The 8,562-nt window shown below is 61.1% G+C and overlaps 1 long non-coding RNA gene across 1 annotated transcript; it reads right to left on the bottom strand.

Annotated features, from left to right (window-relative positions):
* Window positions 1-2,437: 2,437 nt before the first annotated feature.
* On the bottom strand, window positions 2,438-4,502 carry LOC141934654 (uncharacterized). The gene is made up of 3 exons (XR_012626392.1): window positions 4,352-4,502; window positions 2,981-3,052; window positions 2,438-2,520 (listed from the first exon to the last, which is right to left on the bottom strand). It is a non-coding gene; the product is annotated as an uncharacterized LOC141934654 (long non-coding RNA).
* Window positions 4,503-8,562: the final 4,060 nt, after the last annotated feature.

The raw sequence follows: 8,562 nt of genomic DNA, 5'->3' as shown, positions 1-8,562 counted from the left end.
GTTCTCACAGCCGCGAGAGACGCCTCGCTCACATCTGGGCTTTGAGCCGGCGGCTCTCAGAGGAATTCAAAAGCCGCGACGTACCCATGTGATCTCCCTGAGCGTCCCCCCTGGAACCCAGCTGGGAAACAGGATAGTGATCGCCTCCAGCCACGTCTGTGAACAGACAGAACAGAGAAGCTCCCATGAGCTATTTCAATACACCTCTGCAGGTCTGAACGGCCGCGAAGGCACTTCCAACACGGGAGTGCTCCGTGGCACTCATCCCCCCCCTCCATCAGGAGCGCTGTGCAGACAGGTACTGGGCGCCTGGAGCAGGAGGATCTAAAACAAGACATGCACGGAGGTGTTGGGAGAAAGGACTCCCTGGAGCTCGCACCAGCTCTAAACCCCAACAAGCCCACCGCTGGCCTTGCAGCAGGCACTGGAAGCAGCGCAGGGCCGGAGAGGCTGGCACAGACACCTTCGCAAGGCAGAGTGCTCACATCTCTGAGCCCAAGCCGGTCCCTCTCTGCCCCTCTTCTGCTCGGCTGAGCGTGGGCCAAGAGAGCGTTAACTGAAATTTCACAAGAACGGAATATTAAAACCTAAGTGCTCGCTCATTCAGGGGACATACCTGTGCGATCGCCCCCAGGCCCCGAGACAAGATCCGGCCGAGCCGTCGGGTGGCCGTTGGCTTCGGGCACAGCTGTAATCAAGCACATTCCCAGTAGAGGTTGGGAGCTCCTTTGCCAGTGACCTGCAGTGACTGGAGGGGGTCAGGTAATGCCATGGGACCCAGACGTGGGTGGACATTTCCAGAGGTGCAGAGGGGCCGGGGTGACCTGTTAGTTGCACCTGGAGGTTTTCAAAATACTGTTTCCAGGCCCTGTGCAACAGCCCTCAAGGACCGGATGGATAAATGTATGGCCCCTGGGCATTTCTTCCTGGGACACGTTTTCTGGGCAGAAAAGGCGCCCACGGGAAGATGTTATTGTTCACCTATCTGACGGAGAAGAGCCCAGTGACCAGGGAGAGGCTGCCCCAGCGCTGCCCCGTCTGTTCCCCGGGCTGTGGGCTGGGGCTGTGTGTCCCATGGTGACCCAGGCTGGCCCGGGGAGAGCGGGGAGAGCATTGCAGGGCTGGAGCAGGAATGCTCCTGTTTTCCCCAGTGGACACCTCCCCAGGAGGGACGTCCCCGAGGCTGAAAGCTGGGGTCCAGCCGGGGAACGGCAGAGACACAAACCCCCCGGACGTGGCTGTGCCCGGCCTGGGGAAGAAGTGCTCCCGAGGGCTATTGCCCGGCTGCTGCCGTGCTGCCGGGCCCTGACACACAGACCGGGGCAAGGCTGCCCTGGGGCAGGCGGCGCAGGGCCGGCTCCAGGGACACTTTCTCACTGCTGCTCCCAGTCCCACCGTCCACCCGGAAAAGGCCCCTGCAGCAAAGGCAGCCCCCTGTGCCTCCGTACAGGACATCTGCCTCCCGCTGCCCGCGGAGCTGGGCACAGCTCACTCGGCCCAGCCCAGCCCTGCAGCTCTGCCGGCCCTGCCCCACCACGACCCCAGCCCCGCTGTCAGCCCGAGGTGCAGTGGGTGCTGCCCCACGCTGCCTGTGCATCCCCTGCGCTCTCCCCTCTGGGGACTGGCAAGGTGCTGCCCTCTCAGCACTGAGCAGCAATCAGATCCTCGGCAAGTCCCTCACCCACTCAAGGCGGTGAGTCCCACCAGCTCCTGCCAGCTGGACACCACCGTCTGCCCAGAACAGCTCTGGTCCCAGTAAGGCTGTAACTGGGGCAGCAGCTGTTCCTGGGGCTCGGCTGGAACCCCAACTGCCACCAGAGACTCGACCATGTCTGCAGCTTGCCAGCGCCCGCAAGGCCTGTAACTGAGTGTCGCTGCAGTGAGGCTCTGAGCGGCCCCTTCCTACTGTGCAGGCTACGGCTTGTCCATCCACGCATCTAAAACCTCAGCTTGACAAGGCTTCTGCTTAACAGGGACAGACACCCACCGTAGGCTGTAACGGCCCTGTCCACTGCCTTCGGGATGTCCTCGAGGACTTCTGAGGACTGCTGAAAGGGTTTTCCTGATTCAACGTTATACTTTGCTCCTTGAGGACCTGAATGGAAAGTCCAAAGTTAAATTTCTCACAAATAGAATATTGAAAACAAGTGTGTCGTCTGTGGAGTCAGTCAAGACTGACTACTTACCCCTGCGACGCCAGGGAAGCGCCAGCGCAGGACCCGGATGAGGAGCTGGAAAAGCCTTCCCTGTACCCACATCTGCAACCAAACACCCACGAGAATTTCCATCATACACCGTCATGACCGAGCAGCAGAACATACGAGCGGATCACGCAATGGCACGGCACACACAGTGCAGGTCCACGTTCTCACAGCCGCGAGAGACGCCTCGCTCACATCTGGGCTTTGAGCCGGCGGCTCTCAGAGGAATTCAAAAGCCGCGACGTACCCATGTGATCTCCCTGAGCGTCCCCCCTGGAACCCAGCTGGGAAACAGGATAGTGATCGCCTCCAGCCACGTCTGTGAACAGACAGAACAGAGAAGCTCCCATGAGCTATTTCAATACACCTCTGCAGGTCTGAACGGCCGCGAAGGCACTTCCAACACGGGAGTGCTCCGTGGCACTCATCCCCCCCCTCCATCAGGAGCGCTGTGCAGACAGGTACTGGGCGCCTGGAGCAGGAGGATCTAAAACAAGACATGCACGGAGGTGTTGGGAGAAAGGACTCCCTGGAGCTCGCACCAGCTCTAAACCCCAACAAGCCCACCGCTGGCCTTGCAGCAGGCACTGGAAGCAGCGCAGGGCCGGAGAGGCTGGCACAGACACCTTCGCAAGGCAGAGTGCTCACATCTCTGAGCCCAAGCCGGTCCCTCTCTGCCCCTCTTCTGCTCGGCTGAGCGTGGGCCAAGAGAGCGTTAACTGAAATTTCACAAGAACGGAATATTAAAACCTAAGTGCTCGCTCATTCAGGGGACATACCTGTGCGATCGCCCCCAGGCCCCGAGACAAGATCCGGCCGAGCCGTCGGGTGGCCGTTGGCTTCGGGCACAGCTGTAATCAAGCACATTCCCAGTAGAGGTTGGGAGCTCCTTTGCCAGTGACCTGCAGTGACTGGAGGGGGTCAGGTAATGCCATGGGACCCAGACGTGGGTGGACATTTCCAGAGGTGCAGAGGGGCCGGGGTGACCTGTTAGTTGCACCTGGAGGCTTTCAAAATACTGTTTCCAGGCCCTGTGCAACAGCCCTCAAGGACCGGATGGATAAATGTATGGCCCCTGGGCATTTCTTCCTGGGACACGTTTTCTGGGCAGAAAAGGCGCCCACGGGAAGATGTTATTGTTCACCTATCTGACGGAGAAGAGCCCAGTGACCAGGGAGAGGCTGCCCCAGCGCTGCCCCGTCTGTTCCCCGGGCTGTGGGCTGGGGCTGTGTGTCCCATGGTGACCCAGGCTGGCCCGGGGAGAGCGGGGAGAGCATTGCAGGGCTGGAGCAGGAATGCTCCTGTTTTCCCCAGTGGACACCTCCCCAGGAGGGACGTCCCCGAGGCTGAAAGCTGGGGTCCAGCCGGGGAACGGCAGAGACACAAACCCCCCGGACGTGGCTGTGCCCGGCCTGGGGAAGAAGTGCTCCCGAGGGCTATTGCCCGGCTGCTGCCGTGCTGCCGGGCCCTGACACACAGACCGGGGCAAGGCTGCCCTGGGGCAGGCGGCGCAGGGCCGGCTCCAGGGACACTTTCTCACTGCTGCTCCCAGTCCCACCGTCCACCCGGAAAAGGCCCCTGCAGCAAAGGCAGCCCCCTGTGCCTCCGTACAGGACATCTGCCTCCCGCTGCCCGCGGAGCTGGGCACAGCTCACTCGGCCCAGCCCAGCCCTGCAGCTCTGCCGGCCCTGCCCCACCACGACCCCAGCCCCGCTGTCAGCCCGAGGTGCAGTGGGTGCTGCCCCACGCTGCCTGTGCATCCCCTGCGCTCTCCCCTCTGGGGACTGGCAAGGTGCTGCCCTCTCAGCACTGAGCAGCAATCAGATCCTCGGCAAGTCCCTCACCCACTCAAGGCGGTGAGTCCCACCAGCTCCTGCCAGCTGGACACCACCGTCTGCCCAGAACAGCTCTGGTCCCAGTAAGGCTGTAACTGGGGCAGCAGCTGTTCCTGGGGCTCGGCTGGAACCCCAACTGCCACCAGAGACTCGACCATGTCTGCAGCTTGCCAGCGCCCGCAAGGCCTGTAACTGAGTGTCGCTGCAGTGAGGCTCTGAGCGGCCCCTTCCTACTGTGCAGGCTACGGCTTGTCCATCCACGCATCTAAAACCTCAGCTTGACAAGGCTTCTGCTTAACAGGGACAGACACCCACCGTGGGCTCGGGTGGTCCTGTCCAGCTCCTTCAGAATTCCCTGGACGACTTCTGAGGTCCACTGGGAGGGTTTTCCTGTTTCAGAGATGTACTTTGCTCTTTGAGGACCTGAATGGAAAGTCCAAAGTTAAATTTCTCACAAATAGAATATTGAAAACAAGTGTGTCGTCTGTGGAGTCAGTCAAGACTGACTACTTACCCCTGCGACGCCAGGGAAGCGCCAGCGCAGGACCCGGATGAGGAGCTGGAAAAGCCTTCCCTGTACCCACATCTGCAACCAAACACCCACGAGAATTTCCATCATACACCGTCATGACCGAGCAGCAGAACATACGAGCGGATCACGCAATGGCACGGCACACACAGTGCAGGTCCACGTTCTCACAGCCGCGAGAGACGCCTCGCTCACATCTGGGCTTTGAGCCGGCGGCTCTCAGAGGAATTCAAAAGCCGCGACGTACCCATGTGATCTCCCTGAGCGTCCCCCCTGGAACCCAGCTGGGAAACAGGATAGTGATCGCCTCCAGCCACGTCTGTGAACAGACAGAACAGAGAAGCTCCCATGAGCTATTTCAATACACCTCTGCAGGTCTGAACGGCCGCGAAGGCACTTCCAACACGGGAGTGCTCCGTGGCACTCATCCCCCCCCTCCATCAGGAGCGCTGTGCAGACAGGTACTGGGCGCCTGGAGCAGGAGGATCTAAAACAAGACATGCACGGAGGTGTTGGGAGAAAGGACTCCCTGGAGCTCGCACCAGCTCTAAACCCCAACAAGCCCACCGCTGGCCTTGCAGCAGGCACTGGAAGCAGCGCAGGGCCGGAGAGGCTGGCACAGACACCTTCGCAAGGCAGAGTGCTCACATCTCTGAGCCCAAGCCGGTCCCTCTCTGCCCCTCTTCTGCTCGGCTGAGCGTGGGCCAAGAGAGCGTTAACTGAAATTTCACAAGAACGGAATATTAAAACCTAAGTGCTCGCTCATTCAGGGGACATACCTGTGCGATCGCCCCCAGGCCCCGAGACAAGATCCGGCCGAGCCGTCGGGTGGCCGTTGGCTTCGGGCACAGCTGTAATCAAGCACATTCCCAGTAGAGGTTGGGAGCTCCTTTGCCAGTGACCTGCAGTGACTGGAGGGGGTCAGGTAATGCCATGGGACCCAGACGTGGGTGGACATTTCCAGAGGTGCAGAGGGGCCGGGGTGACCTGTTAGTTGCACCTGGAGGCTTTCAAAATACTGTTTCCAGGCCCTGTGCAACAGCCCTCAAGGACCGGATGGATAAATGTATGGCCCCTGGGCATTTCTTCCTGGGACACGTTTTCTGGGCAGAAAAGGCGCCCACGGGAAGATGTTATTGTTCACCTATCTGACGGAGAAGAGCCCAGTGACCAGGGAGAGGCTGCCCCAGCGCTGCCCCGTCTGTTCCCCGGGCTGTGGGCTGGGGCTGTGTGTCCCATGGTGACCCAGGCTGGCCCGGGGAGAGCGGGGAGAGCATTGCAGGGCTGGAGCAGGAATGCTCCTGTTTTCCCCAGTGGACACCTCCCCAGGAGGGACGTCCCCGAGGCTGAAAGCTGGGGTCCAGCCGGGGAACGGCAGAGACACAAACCCCCCGGACGTGGCTGTGCCCGGCCTGGGGAAGAAGTGCTCCCGAGGGCTATTGCCCGGCTGCTGCCGTGCTGCCGGGCCCTGACACACAGACCGGGGCAAGGCTGCCCTGGGGCAGGCGGCGCAGGGCCGGCTCCAGGGACACTTTCTCACTGCTGCTCCCAGTCCCACCGTCCACCCGGAAAAGGCCCCTGCAGCAAAGGCAGCCCCCTGTGCCTCCGTACAGGACATCTGCCTCCCGCTGCCCGCGGAGCTGGGCACAGCTCACTCGGCCCAGCCCAGCCCTGCAGCTCTGCCGGCCCTGCCCCACCACGACCCCAGCCCCGCTGTCAGCCCGAGGTGCAGTGGGTGCTGCCCCACGCTGCCTGTGCATCCCCTGCGCTCTCCCCTCTGGGGACTGGCAAGGTGCTGCCCTCTCAGCACTGAGCAGCAATCAGATCCTCGGCAAGTCCCTCACCCACTCAAGGCGGTGAGTCCCACCAGCTCCTGCCAGCTGGACACCACCGTCTGCCCAGAACAGCTCTGGTCCCAGTAAGGCTGTAACTGGGGCAGCAGCTGTTCCTGGGGCTCGGCTGGAACCCCAACTGCCACCAGAGACTCGACCATGTCTGCAGCTTGCCAGCGCCCGCAAGGCCTGTAACTGAGTGTCGCTGCAGTGAGGCTCTGAGCGGCCCCTTCCTACTGTGCAGGCTACGGCTTGTCCATCCACGCATCTAAAACCTCAGCTTGACAAGGCTTCTGCTTAACAGGGACAGACACCCACCGTGGGCTCGGGTGGTCCTGTCCAGCTCCTTCAGAATTCCCTGGACGACTTCTGAGGTCCACTGGGAGGGTTTTCCTGTTTCAGAGATGTACTTTGCTCTTTGAGGACCTGAATGGAAAGTCCAAAGTTAAATTTCTCACAAATAGAATATTGAAAACAAGTGTGTCGTCTGTGGAGTCAGTCAAGACTGACTACTTACCCCTGCGACGCCAGGGAAGCGCCAGCGCAGGACCCGGATGAGGAGCTGGAAAAGCCTTCCCTGTACCCACATCTGCAACCAAACACCCACGAGAATTTCCATCATACACCGTCATGACCGAGCAGCAGAACATACGAGCGGATCACGCAATGGCACGGCACACACAGTGCAGGTCCACGTTCTCACAGCCGCGAGAGACGCCTCGCTCACATCTGGGCTTTGAGCCGGCGGCTCTCAGAGGAATTCAAAAGCCGCGACGTACCCATGTGATCTCCCTGAGCGTCCCCCCTGGAACCCAGCTGGGAAACAGGATAGTGATCGCCTCCAGCCACGTCTGTGAACAGACAGAACAGAGAAGCTCCCATGAGCTATTTCAATACACCTCTGCAGGTCTGAACGGCCGTGAAGGCACTTCCAACACGGGAGTGCTCCGTGGCACTCATCCCCCCCCTCCATCAGGAGCGCTGTGCAGACAGGTACTGGGCGCCTGGAGCAGGAGGATCTAAAACAAGACATGCACGGAGGTGTTGGGAGAAAGGACTCCCTGGAGCTCGCACCAGCTCTAAACCCCAACAAGCCCACCGCTGGCCTTGCAGCAGGCACTGGAAGCAGCGCAGGGCCGGAGAGGCTGGCACAGACACCTTCGCAAGGCAGAGTGCTCACATCTCTGAGCCCAAGCCGGTCCCTCTCTGCCCCTCTTCTGCTCGGCTGAGCGTGGGCCAAGAGAGCGTTAACTGAAATTTCACAAGAACGGAATATTAAAACCTAAGTGCTCGCTCATTCAGGGGACATACCTGTGCGATCGCCCCCAGGCCCCGAGACAAGATCCGGCCGAGCCGTCGGGTGGCCGTTGGCTTCGGGCACAGCTGTAATCAAGCACATTCCCAGTAGAGGTTGGGAGCTCCTTTGCCAGTGACCTGCAGTGACTGGAGGGGGTCAGGTAATGCCATGGGACCCAGACGTGGGTGGACATTTCCAGAGGTGCAGAGGGGCCGGGGTGACCTGTTAGTTGCACCTGGAGGCTTTCAAAATACTGTTTCCAGGCCCTGTGCAACAGCCCTCAAGGACCGGATGGATAAATGTATGGCCCCTGGGCATTTCTTCCTGGGACACGTTTTCTGGGCAGAAAAGGCGCCCACGGGAAGATGTTATTGTTCACCTATCTGACGGAGAAGAGCCCAGTGACCAGGGAGAGGCTGCCCCAGCGCTGCCCCGTCTGTTCCCCGGGCTGTGGGCTGGGGCTGTGTGTCCCATGGTGACCCAGGCTGGCCCGGGGAGAGCGGGGAGAGCATTGCAGGGCTGGAGCAGGAATGCTCCTGTTTTCCCCAGTGGACACCTCCCCAGGAGGGACGTCCCCGAGGCTGAAAGCTGGGGTCCAGCCGGGGAACGGCAGAGACACAAACCCCCCGGACGTGGCTGTGCCTGGCCTGGGGAAGAAGTGCTCCCGAGGGCTATTGCCCGGCTGCTGCCGTGCTGCCGGGCCCTGACACACAGACCGGGGCAAGGCTGCCCTGGGGCAGGCGGCGCAGGGCCGGCTCCAGGGACACTTTCTCACTGCTGCTCCCAGTCCCACCGTCCACCCGGAAAAGGCCCCTGCAGCAAAGGCAGCCCCCTGTGCCTCCGTACAGGACATCTGCCTCCCGCTGCC

Source organism: Strix aluco, chromosome 25 (genome assembly GCF_031877795.1).
Source record: "Strix aluco isolate bStrAlu1 chromosome 25, bStrAlu1.hap1, whole genome shotgun sequence".
Taxonomy (NCBI): domain Eukaryota; kingdom Metazoa; phylum Chordata; class Aves; order Strigiformes; family Strigidae; genus Strix; species Strix aluco.
The sequence above is the reverse complement of the archived record's forward strand: the minus strand, read 5'-3'. Positions and strand labels throughout refer to the sequence as shown.